Genomic DNA, 14,326 nt, shown 5'->3' on the forward strand with positions numbered 1-14,326 from the left:
ATTAAAGTGCATTTAAATTTTACTTTATTTATATTTTTTAAATGATATTTAGATTAAAAATTAAAAAAGTTATTTTTATTGATTAATTTGCCATCTTTATAAAGAGATAGTATTAACCCTATATACAATGTCATTAAGTAGAATTGTAATTTAGACTGTATTCAATAATGTTAGAAATTTAAATTTATAATTTTAATATTTTACTCTCTTTAATTTCTAATAAGCAAAGAGATCAAAAAGTATAGTTTTAGTTTTCTGAAAACTACACCCTATTTCGCATATTAGGCGCAAATTTTGTAATAAAATTCCAGAACCAAGTAAAATTTATAAAAACCTTGCAACAAAACGTAAAAGAAGAAAAATAGAACTGCTGATATAAAAGTTTGATACATAATTAAAAACTTTATTTTTCAAAAATGGTAACTTAGTTAGTTTCTTAAAGTTAAGTAACAAATTGACAAAAATCAATTCTGAAACTAAAACGTTAACTTAATGTTATATGAGGTTAATGTGAAGGTAATGTAATATAATTAAATTAAGTGTTTGAAGGAAGTTAATTATTTCAGAGCACAACTTATCTGCAGAATCTAAACAAATATAAAATATTTTAACAAGTTATCACTAGCACTATTTAGAAATTAAAAATACTTAAAAATACAAACAAAATATGAAAATATGTAAAAGAGAATAGTGTAAGTGTATTTTAATTTATTGAGTTTTTGAACTAAAACAAGTATAACTATTAAACAAAAAAATTAATATTTAAAAAGTTAACAAAATATTTTTGTAGTTTAAAACAAAATATCATAGTCTTATCGTTTTAATTTTTGTTAAAGATCCGTACCTTATCTAGTTTCAAAATATTTTTACTAATATAATACAATACATATACTGTTCTTTGTTAAGCCACTAAAATTGTACTCTAAACTAATAACTAACTTACTTAGCACCGCTAACTGTTTTGTTCAATATGCTTTCAAAAGATAAATAATTTTTACTTTCTGATGTACCAAAAGTTTTGTTTGAAAATAGATACTGTAACCAAAAAGGTTTGAATTTTTTGGCTTGTGGAGGACAAGACGTAAATGGTATACCAACTAATAAAGTGTTATAGGTCTAAATACCTAGCTTTGAAGTTACTAAGTTTCCATTAATGGCGAAACCGCATAGCTATCTAAGAGTAGCTACCATCAATTCTAAAGTATTGCTATTGTTGATAGCGTAGATGTATTTGGACAGTTGGGTAATTGTTTTACATCTGTTGAAATGTATTTAGAAAAAATCAAGTTTTGGAAGTATAAGTATATAAAATTTGTGGGACAACTTTATTATTGTCTGTGTTCGTGCATGAATAAATTGTATATAATTGGAGGACAGGATTTTATGTATAAGAGTATAAGATCATGCAATACTTATGATATCAGTAGTGCTACATGGAACAAAGTAGCATGTTTAAAAGAAGCAAGAAATAGAGCTGTCTGTACAGTTTTCGAGGGTAAAATAGTTGTTACTGGAGGTTACAACTATCATCGGTTAAAATCTGTAGAAGTTTATGATTATCATGAAAACAAATGGACTTACTTACCTGATATAATTGAAAGAAGAGGTGATCATGCTGCAGTTAGTATGGGTAATAAAATGTTTGTTATTGTTGGAAAATACACTACAAACTGTGAGGTGTTTGATATTTTTTCAGGAAATTTCACTGAAAAAAAGTCGGGTTTAAAAGTACCTGAAATAAAATGTTGGTATTTTACGCTTTATGTTTTGGTAACTATATTGTGATGTTACATAGTTTTATTAGATTTACTGAAACAGTTATCAACCTGTATGATGTTTATGAAAACAAATGGTCAATTATCGAATGCGAAATAACTAAAAGCTTGTTTGGTTCCTGTTTTGTAAAGTATTACGTTTAAAATGAAAAGTAACAAACGTGAAAGTTTTCAGTTAGTCAAACACTTCTCTTTATAGCAAAACTAAATCAAAAAATTGATAGCTTATTTTTCCTACTATATGTTTTGAGGTCTTGTTTTAAGAAACGCAATATAATTTATCTTTTACTAAATATTTGTTGAGGAGTTTATTATGTTGTTTAAAACTAAATATTTTATCTCTCATTTAAGAACTTTTGTCATCAGCATGATTACCAGAACAAATTATTTAAAAAAAAAAAATAATTTTTTACTTTTATATTAAACTTTTAGCATTGGTATTTTTGAATAAGCTAATGTTGTTATATATTTTATTTTCGAACTATTACTACTGATTTTTTTTTCATCTGAAACTTTAAAACATGATGCTAAAAAATAATATTCTTTTTCATAATTACAAAAATAATTTTAATTTTAAATTTAAATACTTATTTAACACCACAGTTTTTGAACATTTAAGTATTATGGTTTGACTCCTTAATCGAAAGTTTTTTTGTACACAAGATCATACTTTGCTATGTTTTTTGAGTTTTTTTTTCTATCATTCAATGAATAGTTATGTTCTATGTGTTTTTAATACATACTTAAGTAGATTTTTAAGGTTCTACTGGACTTTATTTTATTAGTGAACTATAAAATTATGAAAAGTACAAATAATTTCTAGTAATGCTGACCAATGCTTTCTTTAAACTTTTGATAGGCATAATTTTACATACATACATGTTTCTTACTTAAAAACGCCAAAGACTACTACATATTATATTTCTACACTAAATACTTACTCGAGAATACTTTGCAAAGTATTTAGTACTGTTTTAAAGCTGAAAAAAATATACTTTTTTTTAATACTAATAGTACTTAATAAATTGTTATGTAGTTTTTTTTAAGTGTCTTTTTTTAACTTAATGTTGATAATAAAACTTAAGCTATTTAGTAAGTGTCTGTTTTCATAAAAGTAATTTTAGCTTAATGAAAACAACAACAGTTTTGAAAAAAAAAGTTTATTGCCCAAATATCGAAATATTACATGATAACAAACAAAAAAAGTTTAGTGTATGCTTAAAATTCTTTAGAAAGTTATAAAATTATTCAAACTTTAATAAGATTTGACCGCATTTACTCAATAATTTCAAAAAATATAAAATTAGTGATTACGCTTTAACAATACAGTTTTGGTAGCTTTTAATCTCGCATAAGCCGCGAAACTCTATGTTATCACCTTCTGTGCCTTTAACTCTGCTGCAATCCATATCGTTTAAACAAACACTTTCCCGCATAAATATGTGCACACAATCTTGAACCCCACCCGAGTTATTGGGGTTGTCATAACCCCAGTCGTACAGTGTATCTTTGTTTGGTTCGAATTTAGTTCCGTTTAAAAGTCTAAATGTGCCTTCTTTGCCAATGTCGTTTGCTCCTACCCACAGATGCATACCAGTGCCTTGAACAAGATCATAAATTTGGCTGTGAATTTGTTAATATGTGTTTAAAAATTAAAAAAAAAATAATAATTTCTTATGAATTTTCATTAAAGTTAAACAGCGTTTAAAGTTAAACTGTTAACAAACTTACTTTGTTTTATTGTTTTAGAATGAAAGTTATATAATTTAAAATTTTTTTTATGAATTTGGCTGTTAATTTAATCAAAATGAGTGTGTAGTTTAAATAAAACAAAATGCTTTATAATTAATTTAAAAAACTATAAAGTAAATTTAAAACTAAATCGTTGAAAAATTTCTATATTATTTAATTTAACACAAAATTCAAATAATATTAAAAAATATATTTTTAAAAACAATCATCCTAATTTAAAAGTTTTAGATCTAAAATAGTAAAACTTGAGTATCTAATATTACGTTAAGGTTGAAATATGAACCTAGGTTAACCTACCAAAGTTTCAAAACATAATAAAAATAATAATTTAAGTTATCTTTATAACTCAGTAATAGAACACAATATAATTTTAGACATATATACAGTTACCTGAAGTACTTAGAGCCTTCTCTACCAAAATTGTGCATCAAAAGATCACCTCCCATGTTTAAACATTCCTCTCTGCTTTGCCAATAGTTTGCATTTGATGAAGTTGTTTTAAATTCGTAAGTATCTGTTCGATGTAAGAAAATATTTTCATTTGAATAAAATAATAAAATCTGTTAAACATTTTTGAAGATTTTTTGAACAAAATGCACAAATTCTTAGCTTGTACAATTTTTACAAAAATTTTATAATGTCTTCATTTCAAGACTAAAGTAAATTTGAAATTTTGAAAAAGATTTAAAGAAAATACAAAAAATATTATTAAAAAAAAATACTAGCAGTATTTCTCTTCAATTTCAGCTTTTCTTTGTTCAATTTCATCACAAGTTGCTGAAATTTCAATTTTGTTGAAAATTTCACACCTGACAGTGCTTAAAAACAACCCAAAAACAACTAATTTTATTACTAAGTACATTGCTACTGTAAGTATATAATTTCCAATTACATTTAAATTTGACTTAAGTTATGTAAATTTTTTATACAACTATTAAAAGCAATACAAAAATACGAACATGATCGTTAAACCTTAGTATAACGTATCGTTATCAAATAACAAAAAGCTGTTTGTTAGTATGTAAAATCTACTTAATTTATAAACTTTTTTTTGTGTTCTTTTTTTTGTAAATTTGATAAGTCACTTAAACTCAAGTACAGAGACTTCGAAATATAATTATATTTGTTGTTTGTATAAAGGTGTTATGTTTGCAATAGATAAGATTGAAATTAAGAAAGTAGCATTACGTGATTTGAAATAAACTTCTTTTATTTGTTTTAAGGCGTGTTAATAAGAGTGCTTGACTTTTGTAGACAAATACTGATAATCAAACTATTTGATTACATAACTTGTAATTTTTTTGCTACGTTTTCACGTTAAAAAAAAAGCTTTATCAAAGGCTTGTTTTGGTTATTAGATATATCTTAAATTTTCACCGAGCTTTTTCAAGTAATAACAAAGTTAAACGGTAACCGAAGTTATTTAAGTTTATAGTTACGTGATAAAAAAATATAGATAATTGCTTTGAATGATAAGTACATAAATAAATACTAATAGTTTTTACTTAACCACTAACAATTGCTAAGAGTAAAATACTAAAAACTAAACCTAGAAAACAATTAATTTGATTTACCTAAAGTAAATCGGAGTTTACATATTTCTTTTTAGCACAATCATTTCATAAGTTTAAGATCTCGCTTTTAAATATAAAACGGATTCAGTGGTCTAACTAGACTTGTGGAGTTGTAATTAATTAACTTTATTAATTATTTATATAGTAATTAATCAATGATTTATATGTGAAATTATATGACTAGTGAAGTATTAAGTAGCTAGATCTAGACCACATTGAATTACTTTTAAAATATACCAACATTTCCAAAGCTATTTTGTAATTCAGAGCACGACCAAATAGTTTTCAGTTGTTGTTCTTTCTTTAATAAGTGAATCAAATATAAAATAAATAAATAAATAATGAACAAATACATGGTTCTTAGTAAAAAAATAATCGATAAAAATTTGGCTTTATTATCAAAATTATTAAACCATTTACAAAATACAACTTAGTTAATTAAAAACAAAAATGTAGTTTTGTAAGTCAAATTTCATCGTATAAGTTTTAGAAGCTTGTGATTTATAAAGCCGACAAAAATCTTAAGTAAACTTGTTACTCGTCGATTTACTTTTTTTTAAGGAGTTAATAGTATTTGTCATTTAATAAACACTTTTTTAATCTTTTTTTTTGCTTTTTTTTTGTTTATAAGTTGAATTGTTCGGTTACAATAACAGTGGTTTAGTCTAGATTGCAGCGTTTTTTATCTGGTTATTTTTCAGACTATTTTTTAAGATTACTATCTTGAATTAAGTTAAGAATACTTTCAAACTTTTTGTTTTTATTAGCACGCCAACGTAAAAAAAAAGTTATAGATGTACACACTACACACTTTAACAGAAAATTAAGTAATTAAAAAATACGCTGAGATAACTGTTTCAAGCAAACTTTTGTTGAAAAAGCTCCTTTTCTGAGAAAATCAGAAAAAAACTTCTTTCTTATATTCACAAATGTCTATTGCCTTGTAATATTACAATTTTAGACAAAGACAAGTATTAAAAATATAAAAAAGTATATCCTAAAACATAAAGAAATTTTTTGTTAATACTTTTAATGTTTTTTTTTTGTTTTCTTAACAAAAGTAAAAATTAAACATTATTAGTCTTTTGATTTTCATTTATAAAAGTTAAGTTCAAATATAGTAGAATTCACTTCTTTAAATTTTTTTAAAATTTATGCAACAGTTTATTTATTTAAACGAAAGTGAAATCACTTTTAATATTCAATGAAAATTTTTTAATTAAAAAAATAACTACTAGCACAAAATACTGATAAAATTGAACGTAAGGATATTTTAGCGTATTACACTTTTACTTTCTTTAAAGAGGTTGTATAGTAACCTATCATTCAAGTATTCAAATGTTTGCTATAAGTATTGTTTCTCTCCTTTTATAAGTTATTTTAAAGTAATAACTTTTTTTAGTTCTTTTGTTAATAAACACATTTTTAAGTACATTTTTATACACAAAATTTATTTAGTTTTGGTATAGTTTTTTCTTTCATTCCGTTTAACTGGTTGTTACTAAACATGTAAATATTTAAGGATAAAAAAATATATGTAATAGCTTGTAAGAACCTTTATAAGCATATGGTGTACGACTCGATAACCGAAAGGTTCCTTTGTACACCAGGTCCTTATACCGAATTTTTTGAGCGCTTTTTTATCGTTCCATAAACAAAATATCAAATAAATAAAATAATAATGTACAATACAAATACAAGGTTCTTAGTAAAAAAATCGATAATAATTTGGCTATTAATCTCAATTACTAAACCTAGTATAAAATGCAATTTATTTAAATATAAATAAAAGTATAGTTTTATAAGTTTTATTTTATCGTATAAGTTTTAGAAGCTTGTGATTAATAAAGTCGACCAAAATCTTAAGTTATTTGCTTTATAAGGGACCTGGTATGAAAATTTTATAAATTTCTTCTAGCAACGTTTGCTTAGTTGCTTTGTTTTGATTGGCCAGTTTGAATTTTCAAATTCATTAACAAACTTGCTTTTTTATTCTATGAGGCTTTTCTCATTTATACGTACAAGACCAATGGATACATGGCTAAATTCAACAGTACAGTAAGTTATTTTTGATATTTATTAAACTTGGTTAGTTTATAACTTTTTTCTTTAAGAATTATATAAACTGATTAAATATTTGATGTTATTATATAAGTTAAAAACTTTATATCTTTTTTTGTTTAAAATAAGTTTTTGCCTGGCAATGCTAGCATATCATTTCAAGTTTCTCAGATTTGTTTTTCTAAAGGCCCCCTTTTAAGAAATTAAAATTGCCAATAAATCTAAAAAAACTTCTGTTAAATACACCTAAGACCTTTTTTTTGCTAAACCCTCAAATCCAGAATATCTAGTGTAAGTTTCAAGTTATGGCCAAGCTTGGTCCATTTTGGCTCTTTGCTGCTCATGGCCCCCTAAACTTCTGAAACTTTTCTATATTATTTAGAACAATTTCCAAAATAACTCTCAAATACGCCCAATACCTTTTTTATTTATTTTTCTTAACCATCAACTCCAAAATATTTAGTTTAAGTTTTAAATTTTGACCTCATGGCCCCTTTTCTGCTTATGGCATCTTAGGGACCCATATGGCTCACAATGGAAAACCTTGCCTTAAACTTACCAACTTATTTTTACCTAATAAAGTTACTTAAAGTGTCTTTAATTATACTTAGTATTATTAAGCAAAAAGCAATCCTTTTTTTGTAAAAAAACATCAGTCTCAAACCTTACCCCTTGCAACAATAAAAGTTTTCTGGGGAAAAGTTAGTGTGTTGTATCATATGTAGTTTTACCTGCCCCATTATTAATTAACTTTAACTATCCAAAAACTAAATAAACAAAAAACTATCTTTTAAACAAATAAAAAAAAACCCTTGGTGACAGGGAAAATCATGAAGCTCAAATCCCCAAGTAAGTGTTCACCGGCGCTACAACAAAAAAATCACACCAACAATCCACCATAGTGAACTCACAATCAGTTGTTGAGCAAATGCATAAAACTAGTGTTATAATGAATACATTAGCATTAAATAACTATCTTAAAGCTTGATAACTAACTAATTTACTGAAATGGTTCAATTCTAAATACAGTTCAAAGTTTTTAGAAACTTCTAAAAACATTTTATAAATCTTCTGATAAAAAATATCAGTAAACGCTACCTATATGTTACAAATATTTTTCCTACATGTAAAGTGAGTCACACTGAATTGCCAATAAGTCTTAAAAAATCTGGAATTTGACAAAGTTAAAAAAATTTAAAGGGGAAATTTTGAATTTCAAATAAAACTTACTAAAAAATCTGAAAAAATCTGGATTTATAAAAAATTTTTAAATGTAAAGTGATGAAAATTTGATTAGATTTAAAAAACTTATCATATACATTTTTTTTGTACAAGTTAAAGTTTTATTTGTAATAAAACACATTTAAAGTACATATCACATAAAACACATGTACATATTACATAAAACACATACAAATATTACAGTATATTAGTATTAGTACATATTACATAGTATGTTTTCAATATTTTTATATTGTTTAAGAAGTTCTTTTTTCCATTAACTCAATTTTATACTAAATATGTATTTTAAAAAGCCTTAAAAACCTAGAAATTTTTTTCAAAAAACTTTGGCAACCTTAGTCACATCATGTGTAGTTTATCAATCCAATAAATATACTAAATTTAATTTCAAAATTTACTATATATTCAAAATATATAACCCTTTAGTCACGTTCTATTTTCAGGGTACGTGCTATTTTTAGAACAAAAACAAAAAAAATCTGGGTTTTGTACTAAAATCATTAAAATTCCTAAAAAACCTAGAATCTGGAAAACTTCAAATTTAAAGTAAAATGTTAAGATTTGTTTAGAAATACACTAACTTTCCTTTTTAATTATGTAGAGTTTATTAGTTATAAAACACATTTAAAGTAGCATTACAGTACCTTTTCAGTAGCTTAATACAGATTTGAATTCAGTTTTGTACAAAAAATTAACAAGAAAACTGTACTTTTAAAAACCTGAAAGAGATAAAAAAAAACAGTTCCCACCCAGTAATTTCCAAAAACTCACAAAGTTTAAATCTTAAACGAAAGCCATTAAAGGCATAGGGGCAAGGGGTCTAATATTTTTTTAGTAAAAATAACATTGGATCTTATATGTAAGCTTGAAGTACAAACTACAAGCTGGTTTTTATAGAATCAAAAAATTTTATTTAAATTTTGAGATATTGTAACTTTTATAAAAAGTTTCTGGTACAAACATATGGATCACAAATTTTTTGTGGTCAATTTTCTCGGAAATTTAAAAAATCACTAAAAATCTATCTTCTCCTTCATTTTTTGAGCTAGAGACCTCAAACTTTCAAGAAGCGTTCCTTTTATAGTTTAGAAGATTTTCAATGTTTGAAATTTAAAAAATACAAATTTTATTAAAAAAAAAGTCCTGCATCCAATCTTTTTAAAATCTAATAATGCACTTTCTGTAAAATATTGAGGAAGATTGCTTAAAAAATGAAGGAGGAGATAGATTTTTAGTGAAATGGTCTTTTTTTTTGCTTTTTTACTTTATGCCTTCCATTAGGAACCTATTGAGGTCATTAACTTTGATTGCTCATATCTCAAAACTTACTTGGAATTTTTTCAAGCGGTCAAAAATTTCTGATAGCTCAGGTAAAACTCCATTAAATAAGATCAACTTGTAAAAATCAAGGTGGACCCCCTATGCCCTTAGGTCTAAGTAAAACCTCAAGCTCAAATTTCAAAGCAGAAGTTAAGTAGCAGTAAAAATTGCAAGCTTCAAAAACCTGTAACTAGTTTACACATATTTCAGTATTTTTATTTTGCTCATTTTCTTTTATTTTTTAGTTTTAAATATTAAAACATTTTTTAGGTTAAAAAAGTTAAAAATAAATAAAAAATAAATCTTGTTTTTGTATATGCAAATTATTTGCAGATTTTTGAAGCTACCTGTAAAATGAAACCAGCAGCCAAAGTAGAAATTACCAGAACAAGCTCCTTATCAGTTGCACAGTTTTTATAGCTAAATGTGCTTTACATTAGAAACAAATTTTTAAATTATGTCTTGAAATGAAACAGGGTTGCTACAGACTCAGGCTGGTTTGAAATTTTTGGAAAACTCAGGCTTGTTTAAATTATTTTTTGCAAATCTAAAATTAATTTTGATATTTTCAATATCTTTAAATAGTTTTTTGACTGTAAAATCTATTGATTTCATTAAAAGTTATGTTTTTATCTTCTACTTTACAAATACAAAGTCCTTTTGTCAATATCGGTATATTGATTTAAATTAGTTGCTTTTTTAAAATAAAAATAAGTTAATAAACAATTATCTTACCATTTACTAAAATAAAAATAAAACTTTTAAGACATTGATGTAGAAAGTTTTACAGCTTTATATCTTCCTTGTGGGAGGTGCAGACTAAAATGACAAAACAAATTTTCACTAAAAATCAGTCTTGTACAGATTTGAGTGATATTTTCAAAATATTCTCAATCTAATTTTTATACAATTTAGAAAAGTCTATCGAAACAAACTCTAGAATTTTTCTAAATATTTAATTTAATATATTTTTTGGTCATAAACTTTTGTTTTGATCAAAAAAAGTCTGATAGATAGTAATTAACACTTTCTGAGAATTGAGGTCTCTTCTTAAAAGAAAAAAAAAAAAGTACTTTTCTGACAATGGTTTTTTTTATCCACTAGCTTGGATCAAAACGTTTTTGCAGAGTTGACTAAATATTAAAGAATTTAAAAAGTTATCATGGTTTATAAAAAAATCAATAAATAGTTTATACTTTTAGCTTTCCTTTAGAAACCAATGTTGTAACCTTACAATATTTTTTCTGATAAATTGTAAAGTCTTTAAGTTTTTGGTTGTTTTTTTGAATCATGGAATCTTAACACAAACTAGTAGTCGAAACATGTATGAAAAATTCATAATACAACTAAAATTTATGTTCATTATTTAAATTATTATAGTATATTTGTATAACAAGTTTTAAAGTTTTGTATACTTTTGTTGTTCCTGAAAATTGAGCCAAAACTTAAGAAGTAAGTTACCTGTAAGAAATTCTCAAGTTTTTTAATATCTTTTAAGGGCATAGGGGGAGGGTGGTAAACCACTTTTTTCACAAATTAGCCTTATTTTATGAGTTTTAACTAAGCTACAAGTTGCTTTTTATAAATTTTAAAAAATCAAAATAAATTTAGAGATGTAATGTTAACACATTATACAGTATCCTTCTTTTATTACACTGACATATGTTTCTGTTTGTTAAAAGAGTTAACACACTTTAACGGAGTAATAAATACTGTAAGGAAAGAATAGAAGCTAAAGTAGGTATATACATGTGTCCATTAAAAATAAAAAACAATTAACAAATAGTTTTTATGTTAACAAATACTTAAATTTGTATTTTGAATAGTTTTTGAAATATAGCTGGTTGGAGACTACAATAGGCTCCTTATGGGGGGCGCAAACTAAAACCGCAAATAACTAAATAAAATTTAAATCTAAATAAAATAATAACAATATTAAACAGCAAAAAAAATTATAACAAAAAAACAAAAAAAAAACTGGTTTTTGTTTTTTTTTTATGAAATTTTTATTTTTTAATGTTTTAAAAATCCATGCAACAGAATTTTCTAAATATTCACAGGAACATTTCCTTAAAAGCTTGAGGTAGTTATCTCTAAAAACACAGGAGGAGATAGATTTTTAGTGCAATAGTCTTTTTTTGCCATTTTAGTTAGCGTCTCCCATAAGGAATCTAAAGGCTCAAACTTTGACCTACCATATCTCAAAAATTATTTTGAAATTTTAAAATCTGTAAAAAAATACTTTTATCTTAGTTGAAACTCAACAAAATAATATCAAATTGTGAAAAAAGTGATTTACCCTTCCTATGCCCGTAATAGTTTAGTTTTGGTTTTTTAAAAAACCTTGTATTGTATGAATGAACCAAACAAGTCCCTTTGTTTAAGAAAAAGGCCATTTCTCTAAATATTTTTCATTAATAATTTCTTTAGCAGATCAAACTTTCATCTTTTCATAATCAACCACATATCTATTATTAGTAGCATTAAATTTCACAAAATCATTCTTGTTAACCTTACTGTAGTGTTTTAAGTAGAAAATGTGTGGTTATTGTTTTTTATCTGATTAAAACTGTGTGGTGCTGTTGTAGAAATATTGACTTATAACCAACCCAAATGTAAAGAGCAATAGAAAACTATCAGAGTTAGGCATTTTAATTTCAACAAGAAAAGTCTACCCTTACTTAAAGACTATAAGTACATAACATAAGGTACTTTTTACACAGTAAAATATAATTTACTTTTGAGATATTGTTCGTTTTGTTAACTGTTTCCAATACATACACAAAAAAAAAAGACATTTTATATGGTCAGTTCTGGAAGATTATATAGTTTTACAAGTTTTTGAACACTTTACCTCAAAATTTTATAAAAGGTTATTGCAATATTTAGAACAGCTTGTATGAAGTTGTTTTTTTTTATGTCAAAAAAAAAAATTACCAAATAAATGTTTAGTTTTTCAAAAAATAGTTTTTTGGTTGAAATTCACTTTTTCTCAACTTATTCATAATTTTATAATGGTTAAACTATAAATTTATTAAATATTTGCTCAGATATTGTAAAACTGATAGATTTTCAATGAAATAGTATTTTTTTGCCTTTCTGTTGTTACATTTTATAAAAAAACTATTTAGCAGTCCAAATATAATAACTTGCATACCAAAAGTTGTTTTTGATTAAAAATAAGTTGTAATAAACAATTGGTTGCTTAGTATGTAAATTATTAGACTAGCTTCAAAAAAAGGCTGTCACATTTACAACAAAAGTTATTATGGCCTAAAAACAAACTCTTTTCACTTTGTAATTATCGTTGAATTCATTTAATATTCTTTTGTTTACAAGTCTGTCAGCTATTCTGTTTGTAAGCCTTGAAAAGCTCTTTTTTATTAAAATTAAAATAGTATTTATTTCCCAAATATCTAGAACTTATAACTTAGAACTTAACCACCATACCGTTGTGATTGTAGCATAAGCTTGAATTCACTAAAAATGTATAATTCTTTACGTTTATGGATTGTTTATGACTACAATTTGTTTTTTAGTTTTAAAGTTTTTCAAAACTCTCAATAAAAATTGTAAAAACATTAGCAAAAAACTCACTTTTATTTTACTCATGATTATTGGCATACTTTATCTTCAATTCTGTTGCTTAAGTTTTTATTTTCTGTCAATAATTTCTGACCAAGTATTTCTTATTACAGTTTTTCATGTTTAGTTAGATATGTTCTGTGCCACTCCTTATAGCAAGTTAAAAAAATAATTAACCATCAATTCAACTTAATGAAAGTTAGTTTAGTAAATACTAAACTAATTTTCATTAAGTTGAATTAATGGTTAATTATTTTTCTAACAGTCAAAATCTTTTTAACTATAAAGTTTAAATATAAGAAGTGTTTCCTAAAAACTTTAGACTCTGTAAAGTTGAAAAGGAACTGGCTAAGGTTAATTAGCTCTCATCTCAAAATTTAAATACAATTTTTAAAAGATGCCATATGTTTTTCTTTAACAATATAATTTTGTTATAAAAGCCAATGATATATATTTATAGTTACTATTTAATGTAACTATTTAATTTTTTTTGTAATCTAACACAGACAATTTTTTTTTTACATAAACCAATTAACAGAAGCTTCCTCGTAGGTCAGATGAGCTGATCTTTGTGGACAATTGAGCAGCAATCATCAAGAATGTAGCCGTAATCTAGCACGTTGGAGTTTCTACATTTCGAGTGTGGAGCTTGACATTGGAGGGTTGACAATCTTCAGCTAGGATGTTTACGAGTTCTGAGATGAGAAACAACTTCAGATTAATATTTGAGTTTTGTTTGTTTTTACAGCAAGAAGCTATTTTTTTCTTAAATCTATTTAAAATTGTTATTTGGTATGATTACTAACATTTAGTACTTTAACTTTGAAAAAAATTACTTATTCTTTGTGTATATTTCTTGACCAATTACTTTAAAAGATGATAGTTTATTATGTTATTGATTATACTAAGTAAGTTTAATTAAGTTTTATTTTCGTGGTATTATAAGTTAAGTAGTACCTATTTAACTCACAACAATTACTATAATAATTATGAAAATATTTAACTACTGATCTATAA

Source organism: Thalia democratica, chromosome 3 (genome assembly GCF_965202585.1).
Source record: "Thalia democratica chromosome 3, ktThaDemo2.hap1.1, whole genome shotgun sequence".
Taxonomy (NCBI): Eukaryota; Metazoa; Chordata; class Thaliacea; order Salpida; family Salpidae; genus Thalia; species Thalia democratica.